We start from the raw sequence: 23,223 nt of genomic DNA on the forward strand, positions 1-23,223 counted from the left end.
AAGATGGACTTCGCCATGGACGTCGGAAGTGAAGTTGCGCATGATGCAGTCTATTGCACACAGTTTGAGTCATAACATAACATCCTGTCACTGCACTAAAAGCATTATTCAACATGGTGGCATTGCTTTCAGGGTTCCTCCGAGGCATAATCCATAGGTAGCGGTCATCCCCTGCAATAGTAACCCTTGGGTGGCCTGAGCAAGGCATGTCATCAAGTGTTCCTGTTTCTCTGTATCTCCTCCATGACTGAACAACATCGCTTTGATTCACTCTGAGATGTCTGGACGCTCCCCTTGTTGAGAGTCCTTCCTGGCACAAAGTAACAAACACAGTATTGACTGTCTAGGCATGGTTGAACTACAGACAAAATTAGTCACATACCTCCTTCCTGATGGAATAAACGGAAGTGATGGGCTGTCGGACCCCCTGCATGTAATAGGCACTGCTCATGTATAGTTGTTTACATCTTTGGGTGGGTTTGGTGACATCTCTGAACAGTCAAAGGGACTGTGTCTGTGATAAAATATCCACAGCCAATGTCTATCTTCAGGAGTTCTGGGAACTGTGGTGATGTAAAATGCTTTTTGGTGTGTGTAGAATGCCAATCAGTATGCCTAGACTCTGCCAAATCACACCAAAGAAAGAAAAAATGTCTTTGGTGCATACTGCATTGTGGTTTTTCCTTCAATGTGCTGATCACTGCCTTCAAATTCCAAATATTGGAATCTAACACTTCCAATGCAAAATTCTCTGTTGCCAGCATCAAAGCGCACACTTCTGCACAAATTTACATAGGAACTGAGTGGAGACACCTATGCATGAAGTCAGGATAGCTGTTGGCAACCTGTGAAGTGTCTTGAACACTAACAAAACATTATTAGAGGTCAATCATTTATTCACAGTGTTTACAATTTGGTGGTCTCCTGCACCAGCCTCATCTGTTACTCATTCAGCATTGTGTTGGCTTCTACCACGCATCCATCCAGTTAGTTAAGCATCAACAAACCCAGGAGATGGTGTAAGTGACCATGGTGCTGCAGCAGGTGGCGAGTGAGCAAATGCAGTTGTTGCCTTGTACAAAGTGACCTTACACTGGTTTCTGGAGTGTTCTCAGTAACACTCCAAATTCTACAACAAACCTTGATGATCCATCAGTGATACCCTGGCGTTGTTAGTCATGTGGTCAGTTGACCTTCTTCCTACTGCCCTGGTAGATTTCATCACCCATAAATGCCAGAGTGTTGAGCAGGAACATGGACCCCAAGTTAGTTGCTGGCAGCACTCTGTGATGTGGTGTTGTTGAAAGACACTTTCTTCTTCAGTAGATGGTAGACTGTGAGCAGTGTACAGTTCATGAGGCAAAGATCATTGTCTTGAATACATCTTCAACTAGTTCATAAATTGTTCTGGAGCATGTAGGACATAGATTCATGGCAATACCGAAATGGTGGAATTGAGTGCTATTACCATGTATGCCATCGATCCCAGTGATTAGCTAACAAGAACTGCATAAAACTGGAGCATGTAAACGAGTTTGAATAAAAATTTATCATTTCCTACATCTTACTCTTCTGTGCTGTAACAATGTGCACACCTGTGCTGAATACATGTGACATATAAAACAATTATGCCAGATAATGTAGCAATGATAATACATTGGCTAACAAATATTGTTTTGAAAGGTAAGAATTATGTACCGCGTAATAACTTTTTGGGATTTAGTTTTAAAAGATGCAGCCAAAAATGGATCATAACACAATAACTGTAACTAAGATTAGGAGTGCACACTTAACAGGCATATGGGCAAGATTTGGGACCTGGAACAAAACCAAAGATTGCTGCTGCAAAAGATTTTGAGAATTTTGACAAGGATTTATGGTACATCTACATCTACATATATACTTATACTCCGCAAGCCACCCAACAGTGTGTGGCGGAGGGCACTTTACATGCCACTGTCACTACCTCCCTTTCCTGTTCCAGTCGCATATGGTTTGCAGGAAGAACGACTGCCGGAAAGGGTCCGTGCGGGCTCGAATCTCTCTAATTTTACATTCGTGACCTCCTCGGTAGGTATAAGTAGGGGGAAGCAATATATTCAATACCTCATCCAGAAACGCACCCTCTCGAAACTTAGACAGCAACCTACACCGCGATGCAGAGCGCCTCTCTTGCAGAGTCTGATACTTGAGCTTGTTAAACATCTTCTTAACGCTATCACGCTTACCAAATAACCCTATGATGAAATGTGCCTCTCTTCCGTGTATCTTCTCTATCTCCTCCATCAACCCGACCTGGTACGGAACCCACACTGATGAGCAATACTCAGGAACAGGTCAAACGAGTGTTTTGTAAGCCGCCTCCTTTGTTGATGGACTACATTTTCTAAGGACTATCCCAATGAATCTCAACCTGGTACCCACCTTACCAACAATTAATTGTATATGATCATTCCACTTCAAATCATTCAGTGCGCATACTCCCAGATCTTTTACAGAAGTAACTGCTACCATTGTTAGTTCTGCTATAATATAATCATACAATAAAGGATCCTCCTTTCTATGTATTCGCAATACATTACATTTGCCACTCCCTGCACCAAGTGCTCATCCGCTGCAGATCTTCCTGCATTTTGCTGCAATTTTCTAATGTTGCAACTTCTCTGTATACTACAGCATCATCCGCGAAAAAGCCGCATGGAACTTCCGACACTATCTACTAGGTCATTTATATATATTGTGAAAAGCCAGAGGATACTTTAACGTCTGTAGACATCTCTCCATTGAGAACAACATGCTGTGTTCTGTTTGCTAAAAACTCTTGAATCCAGCCACATAGTTGGTCTGATATTCCGTAGGTTTTTACTTCGTTTATAAGGCGACGGTGCGGAACTGTATCAAATGTCTTCCGGAATTCAAGGAAAATGGCAACTACCTGGAAGCCTGCATCTAATATTTTCTGGGTCTAATGAGCAAATAAAGCGAGTTGGGTGTCACACGATCGCTGTTTCCGGAATCCATGTTGATTCCTACAGAGTAGATTCTCGGTTTTCAGAAATGACATGATACGTGAGCAAAAAACATGTTCTAAAATTCAACAACAGATCAACATTAGAGATATAGGTCTATAGTTTTGCGCATCTGCTCGACGACCCTTCTTGAAGACTGGGAACCTTCCTTTCCTCTAGAGACTTGCGGTACACGCCTGTTAGAAGGGGCATAAGTTCTTTTGAGTACTCTGTGTAGAATCGAATTGGTATCCCGTCAGGTCCAGTGGACTTTCCTCTGTTGAGTGATTTCAGTTGCGTTCCTATTCCTTCGACACTTATTTCGATGTCAGCCATTTTTTGTTTGTGTGAGGTTTTAGAGAAGGAACTGCAGTGCGGTCTTCCTCTGTGAAACAGCTTTGGAAAAATGTGTTTAGTATATAGCTTTACATGTGTCATCCTCTGTTTCAATGCCATCATCATCCTGGAGTGTCTGGATATGCTGTTTCGGGCCACTTACTGATGTAGTGTAAGACCAGAACTTCCTAGGATTTTGTGTCAAGTCGGTACATAGAATTTTACTTTCGAACACTTCACGCAAAGTCCTCCTTATGCTAACTTTGACATCGTTAACTTCTGTTTGTCTGAGAGGTTTTGGCTGCACTTAAACTTGCAGTGAAGCTCTCTTTGCTTTCGCAGTAGTTTCCTAACTTTGTTGTTGAACCACAGTGGGTTTTTCCCGTCCCTCACAGTTTTACTTTTACCTGTCTAAAACGCATTTTACAATTGCCTTGAACTTTTTCCATAAACACTAAACATTGTCAGTATCAGAACAGAAATTTTTGTTTTGATCTGTTAGGTACTCTGAAATCTGCCTTCTATTACTCTTGGTAAACAGGTAAACCTTCCTCCCTTTTTTTTTATATTCCTATTTACTTCCATTTTCAGGGATGCTGCAACAGCCTTATGACCACTGATTCCCTGTTCTGCGCATACAGAGTCGAAAAGTTCAGGTCTGTTTGTTATCAGTAGGTCCAAGATGTTATTTCCATGAGTCGGTTCTCTGTTTAATTGCTCGAGGTAATTTTCAGATAGTGCACTCAGTATAATGTCACTTGATGCTCTGTCCCTACCACCCGTCCTAAACGTCTGAGTGTCCCAGTCTATATCTGGTAAATTGAAATCTCCACCTAAGACTATAACATGCTGAGGAAATTTATGTGAAATGTATTCCAGATTTTCTCTCAGTTGTTCTTCCACTAATGCTGATGAGTCGGGAGGTCGGTAAAAGTTGCCAATTGTTAATCTAGCTCGGTTGTTGAGTGGTACTGTGCTCTTTTTGTATTTCCAAGGAATTTAACTGATTGTAGAGAAAGTAATGTTTTGTTATACATTCATACATATTTCATTAACAATCATTGCACATGTTATTCTTCCTTTCTATTTACATGAGGAACACTAAGATACTGCTGACTTTCACTATACCCTCCCTGTGTTTCCATTTGTCTATTCAAATGACTGACTATGTCCTCCCCTCCCCCATGCCCCAACCCCTGTTCTCAAATTAAGAATGATGGAACACTGGGGGAAGTATTGTCTATGACAGATATTGGGTGTAATATTTCTTATTATGCTTTATAAATGTAAGCAAGGGATCAAGCAGGCTACTACTGACAAAAAGTAATACTAGTGTTTGTGATATTCCTGTTTTGGCAATTTGGAGACTTTTTAGCTTATTCATTTTTCAGTCGGTAAGCATTATCTAGCAATCAGTGTTATAGTTTTATATACATGAACATGTTTGGAATGCAAATGGCTGCTCAGCACAATTCCGCTGACTCCATCTTCAGGTTTCAGCTTCCCCACACATTTACTGTCTTGGCCACTGAGCTTGATGGCTCTGGAGAAGTTAGGTGTAAATGAAATTGTTTATTTGTCCAAAATGGAAGTAGAAGTATGTTTGTTGGGAACTATGTTCACAGAAAATTGGGGAAATAAACAAAGCATACCCTTAGAATTAGAAAGAAATGCAACTTTTAGTTTCCTTTATGTCTCTCACCATTGTGTTGTGGAAAAGAGTCAATTATCTGTACCATAGGTGAGGGGACCCGACACTGTGTTGTATGGAGAAACTGAACTGATGCTATTGGATAGGATTGTACCATATGTTGGTATTTGTTTCCCTCTCATACTTCCCTCTCATCATCACCAACAACATAAATATTGCACTAAAATCCTCCACGCAGCACTCATCTCATGATGTGCTCACAGAGTCCACAATGCCACATAAAGTTTTTATCTCTGAGATTCAGAGTGGATCTCAGTATCTAGTATACATCACATACCACATATGGATACCACAACATGAAGTGTACATTGCTTATGAAATGCTGTGTACTACATGTTAACATGTTTTCTTTATTCTGATATGAGGGCAGAACTCACCTGAAACAGTTTGATTTAGTTGATGATGAGGAAAGTGTTGTGTGACTTTGTATTTTGTGTGGATTCCTGTCCAAGCCTTTATGATTATGGTTGTAGTGTGTTTCCAGAGTCACTAGGTAATTTCATGATTACTTCAGTAATCAGCCATATTTCTATACTGTATTGGCAGATATTTCTCAATCCAAATAAATCATGTCTGCAAAGTCTGTGACTATAATGGTAGAAGAATATTCACTTGTTTTTCCTCTTATTTATGTGGATACTTTGTGTACTTGTTTTTCCTGTTCATTACATGTACAGTTAGTTAGTTAGTTATATTACTTGTTCCAAGGATCATGAACACGATTCTTTCGTAATAATGTGGAACGTGTCAAAGTACAAAAGATTCATTTATCCCAAATAATCTTTGTTAGTCTTATATACGGTACAATTGTTAATACTTACTGTATTTCTTTAGCCTATGTCTAAAAATTCATCTATGGAGTAGAAGGAGTTGTCATTCAGGAATTCCCTTAACTTACTTTTGAATGCCGATTGGTTGTCTGTCAGACTTTTGATATTGTTTGGCAAGTGACCAAAAATCTTTGTGGCAGTATAATTCACCCCATTTTGTGCATGTCAAATTCAATGAACAGTAGTGAAGGTCACCCTGTCTCCTAGTATTGTAGCTGTGGACTGTGCTATTAATTCTGAAGTGATCTGGGTTACTAACAACAAATTTCATTAGGCTGTATATATATTGTGAAGCTACTGGCAATATCCCTAATTCTTCAAATAATTGTCTACAAGATGATCTTGTATGAGCCCCAGACATTATTCTGATAACACGTTTTTGTGCAATAAATACGTTCCCTGTACTGAACTGTGTGGGGACAGTAACCCATCATTACTAAGTGTGTGTATTTATGATTATGTACTATTTTAAAGCTCTAGTTATTGTAATTATGAACATAAGATACTACAATTACAGTTGTGAATGTATGGTAAATTTTTGTATTAATGGTCCGGAATAACTCAAACTTACAGGGCATACACCTCTACAAGATCCTACCACGATGTTCTGTATAACTCTGACATCATTGAAAACAGGCTACTAAGAGTTCTACCATACGAGCAAATTTTTGGCAGTGTGGATGGAGTGTGGAACTTGAATTATGTTGAGGTATCATGTGTGCACAATCAAATGACTATTAGCCATTTCAAGTACATTATAACAATAATTTAACATCCTTTAATCACTTTTTCAGAAACCATGTGGTACATTTGTCCTATCAAATATTCGATTTATTTGGTTTGCTGATGACAATGAAACAAAAAATTTATCTGTGCCATTTCTGTGTGTTGAAAAAGTAAGTATATCAAGCACACTTATTAAAACAGCATAATAAAAAAGTTACTTTTAACTATAAGTCTTTCCAATACATGATTTGTTAATAATGAGGCAGTTTTATTGGGTTAAGAGTACTTAACATTTATATACTAATTTTGTAGTTGTATAAACCTTACACAAAATACTGATTTGGAATTTTAACCTTCTTAATATTAAATGTTTCTCTGTGGAACGAAAACATAGTGTCAGGGAGCATGTTTTGTTGCTTCCCTTAAGGTTTGGCACTTGGACCACTAATGATGTTGGAATACACAAGTGACTCATCAAAGATATTAAAAGACTTAATGTAAACTGTAATTCTTGCTCATAACATGAGCGTGGAGATGAAGAGCTTAAGTCATCATTCCAGACAGTTTGCTTACAGTTGCCTTAAGCAGTGTGGGGAAACTGTGAGAAACCCACATCTGAATGGCCATATGAAGAATTAAACAGCTGTCTCCTTCCCCCCACCCCCCCACCCAAAAAAAATATATCTCTGTATCTTACCACTCACTTGATATTGATAAATGACCTAGTGGGAAACACGTATCTCTTGCAGTTAGTGCAGTGTCTATATTTGACCATGAGTGTATAGTTTGATGCAAATGTCTTGCAGACTTGCATGCATATGTGAAGGAACAGACACTGATGATCTATGGTCATATTAAATTATGAAATGTATTCACAAATCATGAATATTTTATTACACCAGCTGCATGGTTTACATGAAAATTTTATACCAGACTGGGAGTTGAACACGGATTTCTTGCTTATCATGAATAGTCACATTAACCATTTTGGCATTCTGTGCATGCCTCTGAGTCCTATCCAGATTAACATATGTCAGAGTGTCCACCTCCCAAAGTGCTCGCACACCATTTGTGTGATTCCTCCAGAAATTAAGTGATCATGAGGGATACTGAGTTAAGTCAATAAGTAAACATTGTTTGTGATTGACCATTAGGACAGTGTACTGTATTAAATATATAATAGCTTTTGGACTAAGAGGAAGAGAGGGTGCCAAATTAATTTATTAAACTATAAGTTATAAAGATATTTTCCATATAATGAGCATGCAGCTCTACTGTATGGTTAAATGATGATGGTATTCTCATGGGTAAAATATTCCACAAGGAAAATAGTCCCCCAATTGGATCTCTGGGAGGGAACTACTCAGAAGGATGTCATCATCAGTTGAAACAAAATTGCTGTTCTACGGATCCAAGTGTGGAATTTTAGACCCTTTACTCAGGCAGGTAGGTTAGAAAATTTAAAAAGGGAAATGGATAGGCTGAAGTTAGATATAGTGAGAATTAGTGAAGTTCAGGGGCAGGAGGAACAGGACTTCTGGTCAGGTGAATAAAGAGTTATAGACGCAAAGTCAAATGGGGATAATGCAGGAATGGGTTTAATAATGAATAAGAAAACAGGAATGTAAATAAGCTGCTATGAACAGCATAGTAAATGCATTATTGTAGCCAGTGTAGACACCAAGCCAATGCCTACCTCACTAATACATGTTTATGTGCCAACAAGGTCCTCAGATGATGAAGAGATTGAAAAAATGTATGATTTGATAAAAGAAATTATTCAGCTAGTTAAAGTAGACAAAAATGTAATTTGATGGGGAACTGGAATTTGGTAGTAGGAAAAATAAGAAAAGGAAAAATAGTAGGTGAATATTGACTGGAGGAAATGAATGAAAGAGGGAGATGCCCAGTAGAATTTTGCACAGAGTATAATTTAATCATTGCGAACACTTGGTGTAAGAATGATAAAACGAAGGTTGTTTACATGAAAGAGACTTGGAGACATTGGAAGGTTTCAGATTGATCATATAATGGTTAGGCAGAGATTTAGGAACCAAATTATAATTTCAAGACATTTACAGGGACAGATGTATACTTTGACTGCAATTTATTGGTTATGAACGATAGATTAAAACTGAAGAAATTACAAAAAGGAGATGGGACCTGGATAAATAGAAAGAACCAGAGGTTGTTGAGAGTTTCAGAGGGAGCATTAGTCAACAGATGACTAGAACTGAGGAAAAAATACATTAGAAGACACATGTGAGTAGTTTTAGGAGATGAAATAGTGAAAGCAGCAGAGGATCAAATATCTAAAAAGACAAGACCTAATAGAAATCCTTGGATAACACAAGAGATATTTAATTTAGCTGATTAAAGGAGAAAATTTTAAAAATGCAGCTAATGAAGCAGATGAAAGGGAATACAAATGTTTAGAAAATGAGGTTGACAGGAAGTGCAAAATGGCTAAGCAGGAATGACTAGAGGACAAATGTAAGGATTTAGAAACATATTTGACTTTGGGAAAGATTCATACCAACCACATGAAGATAAAGAGGCCTTTGGGGAAAAGAGGAGTAGCTGTACAAATATCAATGGCTCAGGCTTTCCCAGTCTCAAGCAAACAAGGGAATGTTGAAAGGTGGAAGGATACAAGGGACATGAACTTGAAGGCAATATTGCAGAAAGGAACTGGATGTAGATGAATATGAGATGGGGGATATAATACTGCAAGAAGAATTTTACAGAGTTCTTAAAGATCTAGGTCAAAACAAGGCCCTGAGGGTAGATCATATTCTGTCAGAATTACTGACAGCCGTGATAGAGGCAGCTATGACAAAACTCCTCCATCTAGTGTGCAAGATGTATGAGACAGTTAAAGACCCTCATACTTCAAGAAAAATTTTGTAATTCCAATTACAAAGAAATCTATTGCTGATAGGTGTAAAAATTACTTAACTATCAGTTTAATAACCCATGGTTGCAAAATAGTAACATGAATTCTTTACATAAGAACAGAAAAACTGGTAGAAGAAGACCTCAGTGAAGATCAGTTTGTATTTTGGAGAAATATAGGTGCACACAATGCAATACTGACCCTATGACTTATCTTAGGACATAGGGTAAGGAAAGACAAACCTGCATTTATAGCATTTGTTGACTTACAGAAAGCTATTGACAATGTTGACGGTAATGCTCTCTTTGAATTTCTGAAGGTAGCAGGGTAAAATACATGGAGTGAAGGACTATTTACAGCTTGTACAGAAGTCACTCAAGGGGCATGAAAGTTAAGCAGTGGTTGAGAAGGAAGTGAAACAGGGTTGTAGCCTGTCCCTGATATTATTCAATCTGTACATTCAACAAGCAGTAAAGGAAACGAAAGAAAAAATTGGAGATGGAATTTAAGTTCAGGAGACGAAATAAAAGCTTTGAGGTGAGACAATGACATTGTAATTCTGTCAGAAACAGCAAAGAACTTGTTGGAGCAGTTTCACAGAATGGACAGTGTCTTTCTAAAAAGATGAACGTTGATAAAAACAAAGCAAGCATAATGGTATGTTGTTGAATTAAATCAGATGATGCTAAAGGAATTAGATTAGGAAATAAGACACTTACAGTAGTAGATGAGCTTGGCTGCTATTTGGGCAGCAGAATAACTGATGATGGCCAAAGTATAGATGATATAAAATGTAAACTCGCAATGACAAGAAATGCATTTCTGAAGAAGAGACATTTGTTAACATTAAATATAGATTTAAATGTTAGGAAGCCTTTTCTGAAGATATTTGTCTAGGGCATAGCCATGTATGGAAGTTAAATGTGGATGATAAACAGTTTAGACAATAACAAAATAGAAGCTTTTGAAATATGGTGCTACAGAATAATGTTTAAGATTAGATGGGTCAGTCGTGTAACTAATGAGGTGGTACTGAATATAACTGGAGAGACAAGAAATTTGTATCACAAATGGACCGAAAGAAGGGCTCCGTTGACAGGACACATTCCAAGATACCAAGAAATCACCAATTTAGTATTGAAGGGAAGAGTGTGTGTGTGTGTGTGTGTGTGTGTGTGTGTGTGTGTGGACATCAAGGGGGGGGGGGGCGGGAGGGGGGGGGGGGGTAAAAAACCGAGAGAGATTAGATTAGGTTAGGATAGATTTCTTTCATTCCAATTGATCCATAGTGAGGAGGTCCTCCAGGATGTAGAACGTGTCAGAAAAACAATAATACATGAGAAATATTTACAACTGAAACATATAAGCTCATGTACCTTGCACAGATTGAATAATTGTCACTTTTTTAATGAACACTATATGAAAGAATCATTTTACAAACACTCATTTACTAAGATCACATTAATGTACTGAATTTAATATTTAAAAAAATGTTTTTTTTTATTTATAAGGTAATAAACATATAATAGAACTACTACAATACTTGTGTTTCTTGAGGCTTTCCCAATGGACATGTTGTATATATGGCTCTCGGGTGAGATGTCGGATGTCATAGTGAAAACTCCACAATATTTTGTCAGCGCAACTGGCTGACATCTTCTGGTGAGATGAACACACCGCTAAGGCAGGACCAGAGCCCCATATTTATGCCAGTCTTAGGCAGGAAGTATGCATGCGTGGAGGCACCAAATTCGATGGCCAATAGCGACAATATCAACCGAGAGCTGGAAGGACCTACAGGATGAAGAACCAAAGACTTCGGCGCATGGGCGGAGGCTGCCGCCACTGCTCTGCACTGCCATCGGCCACCCCAGCGACCTCTGTCAGTAGGCGCAAGCATGGAGGCTGCCGCTGTTACTCTGCGCTGTCATCGGCCACCCCAGCAACCTCTGTCGGAAGGCGCAAGCAAAAATGCGCCTCCATGTAGGCGCCTTGATTATCCTCCTGTTGTCAACAGAATATTTATGTTGCTGGCAAATCGTCATCCATCTTATGATCAATAGTACTCCTCTCTGCCCTAAGCGACTTCAATATGGCCAGTGCTGGATCCCAAGCTGTACTAAGCTGAAAGCCCGTGTCTCTGTATACAATATTCGTCGAGCTACATATTTCCACTGCTTCCTTAATAACACTGTCCCAGTATGAACTCGTTGATGTGAGAATTTTTGTATGTTGATAATTTATAGAATGGCCTGAAGTGAGACAGCTTAGTACTGCTTGGGTAGGTGGCGTTGCTGTCCTTCCAGCTATCTGCTGATATCGTCGCTATTTACCATCGAATTTGGCGCTTCCAAGCATGCACACTGTCTGCCTAAGAATGGAATAAATAGGGCGCTCTGGTCCTGCCTTAGCAGTGTGTTCATCACACCTTAAGATGTCGGCCAGTTGCGCTGACGAAAGATTGTGGAATTTTCACTATGACATCCGGCGTCTCGCCCGAGAACCATACATACTACTACAATACAATGAACACATTACTGCACTGAAATGCAACATAAATATTCTGTAGAAGGAGGTGGTCACCAATAAATCCTTTAGGCTTCAAATTGAATTTCATTGGTTGTTGAGCTTTTTATGGCTGCTGTCAAGTTATTGAAAATGTATGTTCCTGAATAATGCACACCTTTTCTGTACAAGAGTAATTGACTTTAAATCATTGTGAAGATTATTCTTATTTCTAGTATTTATTCCATGAATTGAGCTTTTGGTTTGAAAAATTGATATATTTTTAATGACAAATTTCATTAAGGAACAAATATATTGCAATGCCATAGTTAGTATCCCTAGTTCCCTAAACAGCTTTCTGCAGGATGTTGTTGAGTTCACACCACATATAACTCTTATTGCACATTTTTGTGCCCAGAAAACGCTAGCTTGGCTTGATGAATTACCCCAAAAATTAATCCCATTATAGTATGAATGTAAGCATAGTATGCCAGCTTTTTCATTTTATATCCCCTATGTCTGACACAATTCACATTGGAAATAGTGATTTCTTAAGGCGCTTCAGCAGTTCTGTTGTGTGCTCCTCCCGGTTGAATTTATTATTAAGCTGCAATCCCAAGAATTTAACATTATCCACTTCTTCTATCTGCTTGTCGTAGGACACCCCTTACAAGTTCTGAACTGCATGTAGTGTGTTTTTTCAAAGTTTAGTGACAAAGATTGGCTAGGAACCAGTGATCAATGTCCACAAATATTTTATTAGCTGATCTTTCTAAGACTATACTTGATTTGCTATTTATTGCAATGTTTGTGTCATTGGCAAACAAAACGAACTTGGCACCTGGTAATGTTACTGATGAAAGGTCATTGATATCCACAAGAAAAAGGGCCCTAAGATGGCACCTTGTGGAACCCCACATGTAATTAGTTCCCAGTTGGATGATGCCTGATAGCTTAATACATGTCTCTTTTCTAATAATGCCCTTTGTTTCCTGCCAGAGATACAAGATTTGAACCATTTTGCATCATTTCCTGTTACACCATAATATTCTAATTTACTTTAAAGGATATTGTGATTTATGCAGTCAAATGCATTTGACAGATCACAAAATATACCAATTGCCTCCAGTTTTTTGTCTAATGAATTAAGTACATTTTCACTGTAAGGGCAGATAGCCTTCTCAATATCAGAACCCTTTAGAAATCCAAACTGTGACTTTGACAGTATGTTATTTGTGATAAGATGGTTATAAAGCCCACTGTACATTACCTTTTCTAAAAATTTTGAGAGCGCTGGCAAAAGTGTAATTGGATGGAAATTTGATGCTATTTCTTTATCTCCCTTTTTAAACAATGGCTTAACTTCAGCATATTTCAACCATTCAGGAAATATTCCACTGATAAATGACTGGTTACACAGATAGCTTAATATGTTACTTAACTCAGAATCACATTCTTTAATTAACTTTGTTGATATTTCATCATACCCACTAGATGTTTTTGATTTTAAAGATTTTATGATGGACATTACTTCTGCTGGGGTAGTGAGGTCAAATTCATATAATGGTAGTTACATGAAATGTTTGGTCTGAGGTATTGCATAGCAGCATCTACAGAAACTCACAACCCCATAGTTTCAGTAACAGTTACAAAATGTTTGTTAAAAAGTTCTGTTCTGCAACACTATACATTTCTGTCACCAATGTATCATTTACTCTTAATGCTATTTGTCCCTCTTCATGTCTGGTTCTTTCGGTCCCCTCCTTTACTATATCCCATATTGTCTTTATTTTTTATTTGATATAACTATCTTTTCCTTGTAATATATGTGCTTTGATGCCCATATTACATTGTTTATTGCTTTGCAGTATTTAATGTAATGTGTTACAGCATCAACATCAGAACTGTTTCGGATTGACAGATACAGTTTTCTTTTTGTTTTACAAGATATATCTATTCCTTAAGTAATCCATGGCTTCTTTGTAGACTTTGCTCTTATCTTGGGGGGAAACAGTGTTCAAATAAGGTAAGCACTTTATACAGTAAGCAGATTGAGAAGGATGTAGGTTTCAGTAGTTATTCAGAGATGAAGAGGCTCGCATGGGATAGAGAAGCATGGAGAGCTGTATCAAACCAGTCTTAGGACTGAAGACCAGAACAACACCAGTCAACTTAGCCTTACCTAAAGCTCAGTGCAGAGTGCTGTACTCAAGTGAAAAGTTGCTCACAAAGATAATACAACAAATCTGAAATCTCCACAAATGCAGATGAAAATTAAAATGTCAAGCCACACAAAACTACTGAAGTGATCAACATGTTTTGATGGTATAACTGCAGATTTTCATTACTGAGGAAAAGAAATATTATATATACCACCTTCAGTCTACATTCTTGGAGGTCATACAGACCTTTCATCAAGATAAATCAATAATTTAATGGAAAATGAATTTTACAGGAAATTCTATGAGACAGAAGTGTGCCCATCCAAGCAAGAATAGTACTATTATGGTATAGATGATATCCTATATGTTGATTACAAAAAGAGTATTTGAGTCTGTTAACTTGAGGTTTGGATATTTTTTGATAAACCCCTGTCATTTCCAATAATGGAGTTCTTGCTGTAACTTCACTGTGATTTTGTAAAATAGTAAAAGTTGGCTATTGGTGCTCTGGTAAATATGCTTCTTACCTGAAGTCTTCTGATTTTTCCTGCCTTTTGCTTCCGCTGAACACAGCAGTGATACTGTCAAGCTTGAGTGCTTCAGTGAATTTGATAGCGCAATTGGAAAACAGATCTCACATATATTGCACTATTCCATCTGATTGTAATTTTGCATCAGGTGACACATTAAATGAAGACTCTGTGTTATATACATTGAAAAATGGGAAGCTGATTTTGGTGCTAAATATGGGATATATAGATACTGATACTGCGAAACTAGTTAATGAAATAGCTTCTTTCAGGATCCAGGTGAAGGAGTTGATGAAGTGAATTTGGATATTTGAACTCTTTTTGGAGAACTTGTTATGAGATGCTTAGTCAAACATGGAAATAGGTTTAGTATAATTATGACAGTTCAGTGACTGTAGCGTCTTGTGAACTCAGTTTCAACAAATTAAAGATTTAAAAAAAAACTTAAGGCCAAGTATGTGTGAAATCAGACCATCAGATTTAGATCTCTTGCTCATAGAATTATACACATCTGCTAAACTTGACTTCAGTATCATAATGAGTAAGTTTGCTTTGATCAAAGTAAGGAAATGTAAAGTAAAATTATAATAAAAGCAATTTCTGTTGAGCAATAGTTACTCAGTTTTTAATTATAACCCTTTTTGTTTCAAATGAATAATTTATGCATTATAAATAATGTGTGAGGTGCAAACAATATCTGTTCTTTATTATACATCATTCAAAAATCAATGTACAGTAGCCACCATAAACAGTAGGATATAGATTTTGTTTTACCTTCAGTTTTTTTAGAAAATTTTTATAATTTGTAATTTATTAATACAGTGTAAAGACACTTCAGCTATCAATATATTAGCAGTAAATTTTCAGAGTGTTCGGAATAAAGTTCCTGAATCTACCGCCCTCCAGGAAGCGTGTGGCGCACAAATTATTCTCGGGATTGAGACCTGGCTGAACCCTGACATAGGAAGTTCTGAAATATTTAGTGAGGGTTGAAACGTGAATCGGTAAGACAGATTAGACACTGTAGGAGGTGGTGTCTTCATTGCAGTTGACAAAAATATTTTGTCTGCTGTGTTTGAAGTACAGTGTGATTGTGAAGTTATCTGGACACGTTTAACAGGGCCAGGAAAAATAAAGTTAATTGTTGGGTGTTATTACTTGCCACCAGGTTCCACCATGACAGTTCTAGAATCATTCATTGCGAGTCTACACTCTGTATTGCGGAAGTACCTGGATCATGCTAAATTAGTCAGAGGCGACTTCAACCAAACTAGTATAGACTGGGTTGTCTATGGATTCATTACAGGTTGTACAGACAAGCCATGGTGTTAATTACTTTTGAACACATTATCCGAAAACTGTCTTGAGCAGCTAAATCGACAGCCAACGCATAATTGAAATATTTTAGATCTGGTAGCCACGAACAGACCAGACCATATCGACGGTGTCAGTGTTGAGACAGGGATTAGAGATCGTGATGTTGTCATTACGACTATGGTTACGAAAGTTAAAAAGTCGCTCGGTCAAGAAGGCTAGGAGAGTATTCTTACTAGAAAGAGCAGATACGCAGTTGTTAGCACCCCACTTAGTAAATGAATCGACTTCATGTACTTCCGGTACAATGGACGTGGAAGAATGATGGGCAAATTTTAAATGCATTGTAAATCACGCATTGGACAAGTATGTGCCAAAAAAGTGGGTTACGGGCGGAAAAGACCCACTGTGATTTAACAGCACAATTCGGAGAATGCTCAGGAAGCAAAGGCAGTTACACTCGTGGTACAAACAAGATCGAGAGAATGAGGACAGGCAAAAGTTTGTAGAGATTCGTACTGTTGTAAAAATAATGATGCACAAAGCATACAGCCACTACCACCATCATACCTTAGCAAAAGATCTTGCTGAAAACCCAAGGAAATTCTGGCCTTACATAAAATCGGTAAGTGGGTCGAAGGCTTCCGTCGAGTCACTCACTGATCAGTCTGACCTGGCAACAGAAGACAGCAAAACAAAAGCTGAAATTTTAAATTTAGCATTTGAGAAATCTTTCACCCAGGAGGATCATACAAACATACCGCCGTTTGAGTCTCGTACAGATTCCCCTATGGAGGACTTAGTAATAGAAAATCCCTGGGGTTGTGAAGCAGCTGAATGGGTTGAAAATAAATAAATCACCAGGTTCTGTTGGGATTTGAATTCGGTTTTACAGAGAGTACTCTACTGCATTGGCTCCTTACTTAGGTTGCATTTATCGCGAATCTCTTGCCCAACGTAAAGTCCCGAGTGACTGGAAAAAAGCACAGGTGACGCCTGTATATAAGAAGGGTAGAAGGATGGATCCTCAAAATTACAGACCAATATACTTAACATCGTTTAGTTGTAGGATTCTCGAACATAAACTCAGTTCGAATATAATGAATTTCCTTGAGACAGGGAAGTTGCTGTCCATGCATCAATATGCCTTTCAAAAGCATCGCTCCTTCAAAATGCAACTCGCCCTTTTTCACATGATATTTTCCGAACCATGGATGAAGGGTATGAGACGGATGCCATATTCCTTGACTTCCAGAAAGCGTTTGACTCAGTGCCCTATTGCAGACTCCTAACTAAGGTACAAGCATATGGGATTGGTTCCCAAATATGTGAGTGGCTCGAAGACCTCTTAAATAATAGAACCCAGTACATTGTGGTGAGTGTTCATTGGAGGTGAGGGTATCATCTGGAGTGCCCCAGGGAAGTGTGGTAGGTCTGCTGTTGTTTTCTACCTACATAAATGATGTTTTGGATAGGGTGGATAACAATGTGCAGCTGTTTGCTGATGATGCTGTAGGGTACGGGAAGGTGTCGTCGTTGAGTGACTGTAGTAGGATACAAGATGACTTGGACAGGATTTGTGATTGCTCTAAAGAATGGCAGCAAACTCTAAATATAGATAAATGTAAATTAATGCAGATGAATAGGAAAAAGAATGTTTGAATACTCCATTAGTAGTGTAGCGCTTGACACAGCAACGTCGATTAAATATTTGGGCGTAACATTGCAAAGGGATATGAAGTGGGACAAGCATGTAATGGCAGTTGAGGGGAAGGCGAATAGTTGTCTTCGGTTCATTGGTAGAATTTTGGAAAGATGTGGTTCGTCTGTAAAGGAGACTGCTTATAAAACACTAATACGACCTATTCTTGAGTACTGTTTGAGCATTTGGGATCCCTATCAGGTCAGGTTGAGGTAGAACATAGAAGCAATTCAGAGCCGGGCTGCTAGATTTCTTACTGGTGGGTTTGATCATCATGTGAGTGTTACAGAAATGCTTCAGGAACTCGAGTGGGAGTCTCTGGAGGAAAGGGGGTGTTCTTTTTGTGAATCGCTACTGAGGAAATTTAAAGAAGCAGCATTTGAGGCTGACTGCAGTACAGTTTTATTGCTGCCAACTTATATTTCACAGAAAGGCCACAAAGATAAGATTAGGGCTCATACAGAGGCATATAGGCAGTCATTTTTTCCTCGTTCTGTTTGGGAGTGGAACAGGGAGAGAAGATGCTAGTTGTGGTACGAGGTACCCTCTGCCACTCACCGTATGGTGGATTGCGGAGTATGTATGTAGATGTAGATGTAGATGATGCAATAATAGTTTGTTTAAGTAATGATTTATAATAATGCTTCATTTTTATTAAAGCTACATAGAAAATTGTGAAATTCACTGACTTACCCTAAAAATACTGCAGAAAGATAGTTTTCTTGGGAGATGGTGATTAGGGTGTGGGAGGGGGGGAGCTTTGTTTTGGCACATAAGTTTGGCATTAACGAATATCATCAATGTGTGGACACTACATTCTAATACCAGATGAATCCCATACAAAATGTTTGTGAAGAGCCCTTGGTGGCGTCCACATGTAGCATGACGTAAGAGAACATTTTAAGATCTTTGTAAATGAAAATTGGGAAATGTGGGTTGTTTCTGTGGAGGGATAGTGTGTATGAAGAGAAATGCAGTTCTTGATCTCCTATATAAGAAGGGAGGATCTCAGTGTTGGTAGCTGTTGGTAGGTGATGGTATGATGATGTATAAAATCAGATATATCTACCACATTACAAAGAAGGAGCTCTGAAACTGATGGCCCTGGTCCATCACTATATTTCTCAGGCAGCCAAACTGTGAGATTCATGTCATGAGAAAGGTTTGTGTGACCATATCTGCCCAAATGTCCATGATGGATACTGCTTCCACTCAGTAGGTGGGCCTATTAGTAGCCAAAAATATATTCTAAGAGCCTTGCACAGCGATGAGAGGTCTACCCAGGTTGATCTGAATCTGAGAAAAATGTTGTGTAGGCTCCTTGGAGGAACCACTAGTTTTATGGATACAGTATCCCATCTTAGCAGATAGGCAAACCAAACAAGTCTTTAATGACGACCTGCCATCACACCTCACACATGGCCACACAAATCTGTCAGTACCAATTCATATGGTCCTGCTGGCTCCACGATGTGCAAGTCCATGGATGGCATTAAAGACTTGTTTCCTAAAACACATCAGAACTAAAGGGCTTAAACATTTTTGAGAATGTCACAGTACCCAAGGAAACTGGCGATTGTTAACTTCTGTAGGTGTAACCCCATATTATGTTTCTTGATAAGTTCTGCATCTACAGATCAGTGTCTCGCACTGTAGTCAGTTGCATAAAGTCAAGGCCTGTAGAAGTCACATTTATTCTAGAGAAATAATCAGCTATAACATTATCAGCACCTCATACGTCACAGACATCAGTAGTATACTGACCAATAAATTCCAGATGGTGGAACTGTCTAAGTGAGAAAGAGTGACGAGAGGTGCTGAAGGCAATGAAACCAATGTGCAAATGGTAAAAACTGTGAATTTAAGCACTTCTGCATTCGGTCTGAAATGCTTAACGGCTTCATAGACTACCAAAAATTCCACTCCACAGGAACTTCATTTTGTTTGTGACTCTTACAGTTTTCTGGCAAATAACACTGGTGGCTGCCATGTACCACTTACTTGCTGTTCTAGGTCCACTATTATCATGTTGTGGCCAGCATTAACTACAATAGTTAGAGGTACAGAGGGAGTAGGATATGCTATAAGCACTGCATCCAATAAGAAGGCCTTGACCTTGTTGAATGCTGATTGCATCTCTGGAGTCCATGTGATAGGGTGTTATCCTCTTGAAGTTGGGCTTGAGAGGTTGTGGTGTGAGGGAGATGGTAGCTCTAGAAGTTTTCCATACCCAAAAAATAGTACAAGAGGCTCAGACTGAGTCAAGTCAACCTTATTTTGTAAAGGCAAAATGCCAGAAGAGGTAACCAGGTGATCTTTCTGCCTGAGCAGACATTTGTCTCTATTGATTCGCATCCTGTAATGTGACAATCTATGAAAAATAAACTGATATGTTTGTCAGATTCCATAGCAAAATTTGAAAAAATCAACACATTTTTGAGACACATGAAACAGAAGGGCTAGCCATGAAGCACTTCACTGATGAAACACTGCCATGTGTGTGCTGCTGTCTTTGGTAGATCTGTCAGTTCCACTGGTATCTGGTGATATGCTATTTGGAAATCAATAATGCTGAACAGCTGAGCACGTGGTAATACAGCTGTAAAGTTATGGAGGTGTGGGATGGGGTGACAGTCAGGAGTCATCTGCACACTTTTGAGGTGCCAACCTGTGGATTTTGGAAGCAACTAGTGGTCCTGGCATAGTACAAATGTGGTTTCTGGTGCTGTGCAGTGTCCCAGGGAGGGGTACAGTAGCTGTTTCATGTTGTGCAGGTCACCCATGTAGCAATGTCATCTTGTAACATTGAAAATATGAGTCTTAGACATCCTGAATCTGTTAATTTGAGTATGTAACACATCATTGTCCACAATAATGCATATTTTTCTTCCTTCAAGGTTGCTACTCTCCCAAGTAATTCACTAAAAATGTTCACTATGGTAAGACTTTTTTAAGAAAGACACTTCTGTATTGATGGGTAAACATTCAGACATCGCTCAGTGGGTGCTGTATCCAGAAATGCTGTATTTTTCAGTTTGTGAGCAATATGTGAATAGCTGGTTTGTCTATAACTGTCTCACTGTTCATATAGAGTTTGCCCTTCTTTAAAGACATGTCCGTGAGAAAATGGTGAAAAGAAGAACAGGGTCAGTGACATCAGCAATCAGAAATGTTCACTGCAAGATCTTTGTGAATCCCAAACTCATGACCTCATGACATTGTCTGAAACTAAGTATCTTTGAGTTATTCACAGCAGTGAGCCAGAAGATCACTCTTCACATTTTGCTGATAGTACACTGAATGCAGTCCAGAGTTGATTGAAAATCACGCTGCAGTTTTCCTGGACATACAAGCAGTGTGGTGTAATAAAACTCTTAACAGTGGAATGTCAGCCGGACATGCCTGGTAGAGTCAGAAATCTACCTTCTTGTGACTAAGTTCCACAGCTTACATTAGCCCATATGAAACACAAATTCTTGTAGTGCTGTGCTGTAGGCTCTTTACATGAGATTGGTCAGTCATGCTGATACTCAGTCATTGTCTTCATTTGAGTAGTTGCATAGAGAGGTGCATCTTTTAGCCAGCCATCCAAAGTGAAAATGATACCAACACTGTCTAAAGTGCTGACATCATGGTGAGTGCTGCATAGTCTGGTAGGCTGGGGGCTACTGGGATCAGTGGAACTAGCAGGAATAGCTGTTGGAGAGTGCTGTACTGAGCTAACTAGTTCTGCCAGTGGAAGCTGCTCCATTTTACCAGCCTCCAGTGTAGCTGCAATTGCGATGCCATTTTCTGTTAGTGGGGTTCCACTTGCATTATCATGTAACAGTGTACTATATATTTCGTCAGCAATGAGTAACTGAAGTCCAAATTTGAAGTGTTGACCACAGGAAGTCACTGTTTTAGCACTGCAGGGCACACTTCAAATTTGGACACTAGAGACCAGAAATGATGCCAGAATATAGTAATCAATTTGTCAATGATAACTTCACTTGTCAAGACTTCTTGTATTTAAAGGTCTGTTGGTTTATACACTCACCAAAATGTGTTGTCTTTAAGGTGTGTGTATTTGCACAGCTGTGGAGTGTCAAGCATATCAGACAATAACAGCAAGGTTTGAGAATCCACAATGATCAAAAAAAATTGAAGGCTCTTGATACCATAGAGGGAAATGAAAGTTCTAGGAGCTGGAAGCATCTGGCTGTTGCAGCAAGTGTGACGGATGCCGCATTTTCCTCACAGCATGGAGGATGCAATGCTGTAAGTTGTCCATGAGCTGGAAGTCATGCAAAGTATCTGGTCCTTCTCCAAAATTTATTGCCATTGGCGGAAATAAGTTACTCCCTCTGAGATACAAAACAACTGACCTGATGAAGTGGTGTCCACAGTAGCTGGCAGAGTATCCTCACCTTTGAAATGTTTGTCATCTGCCATGGCACTTGTTGGGGTCACCGTTTGTGGGAATAATGATCAACAATTAAGTGTGAACAAGATTACTGACACACACTTTATTAATTTACCAAAAAAATACATGCAACACACAATGGAGAACAAAACGAGAAGACAATGGCAGGAAAAGACAAACCAAACAGTTTACAACAAAGAACTCATCAGTAAGAAAACAAAGATGTTCCACACTTTTGTCTTGGTCTTAATGTTCAACTAATTGTGTCACCACAAATTCATTGGAAAATATAATTCATGCTGATACATAAGAACTTGAATCTCACCAAGTGGTCTGTGTGGAAAATAATTAAAATGAAGCAACAACTATTTCCATTTAACTACCATTGCAATACTAAGCTCATCATTTTTTACTACAAGAAACTGAGCACCCTGCTCCAAATTAATTTTGAAAGTACTGATACTTTGCTCATGAAGGCTTAAGTAAAGAAGTTTAACTCTATCAATGTCCCATCAAGACACCAAAATCTTTGTAGATATTCAAATGATTTATTTTCCAAATGGCGGACAATCATGACTAACTACACAAAGTACCACATAATAAGCCTGTGGAGTTGTGCATAATTAGTCACAATTTGTTTCTAACTGTGGCGACCTTGTGCTGCCACAGATGTACATAAATCATTTCTAGTACAAGTCTTAAAGACTGTTAATGTGACATAACAATACTTATGGTGTATTGCTGAAGATGAGTATGTAGCCCCGTATTACCTCAGCATAATAAAAGTAAAACTAAGCCTACGGATCTTATGTCAACATTTTTGTCATGAAATTGAAGTTCCTGAGTTTAGTTCAAGCTGCTGAGTTACAAGTGTATAAAAAGATTTATGAAAACTCTAATTTGATCTAATTTTGATTCACATAATTGTACATTTTAGTTAAACCCAGTAAATTTTATAAGATGACAGATGTGCTTCCTCTCCTTTACAGCCTCCTTCAGGTCATGTTTTAGTAATAACATTACATATATCAGAAAAGAGAATGAAAGTTATACTCTAATTGTCTACTTCCATATAAAGATATCCTTCTGGCCCAGTTG

Source organism: Schistocerca gregaria, chromosome X, assembly GCF_023897955.1.
Source record: "Schistocerca gregaria isolate iqSchGreg1 chromosome X, iqSchGreg1.2, whole genome shotgun sequence".
Taxonomy (NCBI): Eukaryota; Metazoa; Arthropoda; class Insecta; order Orthoptera; family Acrididae; genus Schistocerca; species Schistocerca gregaria.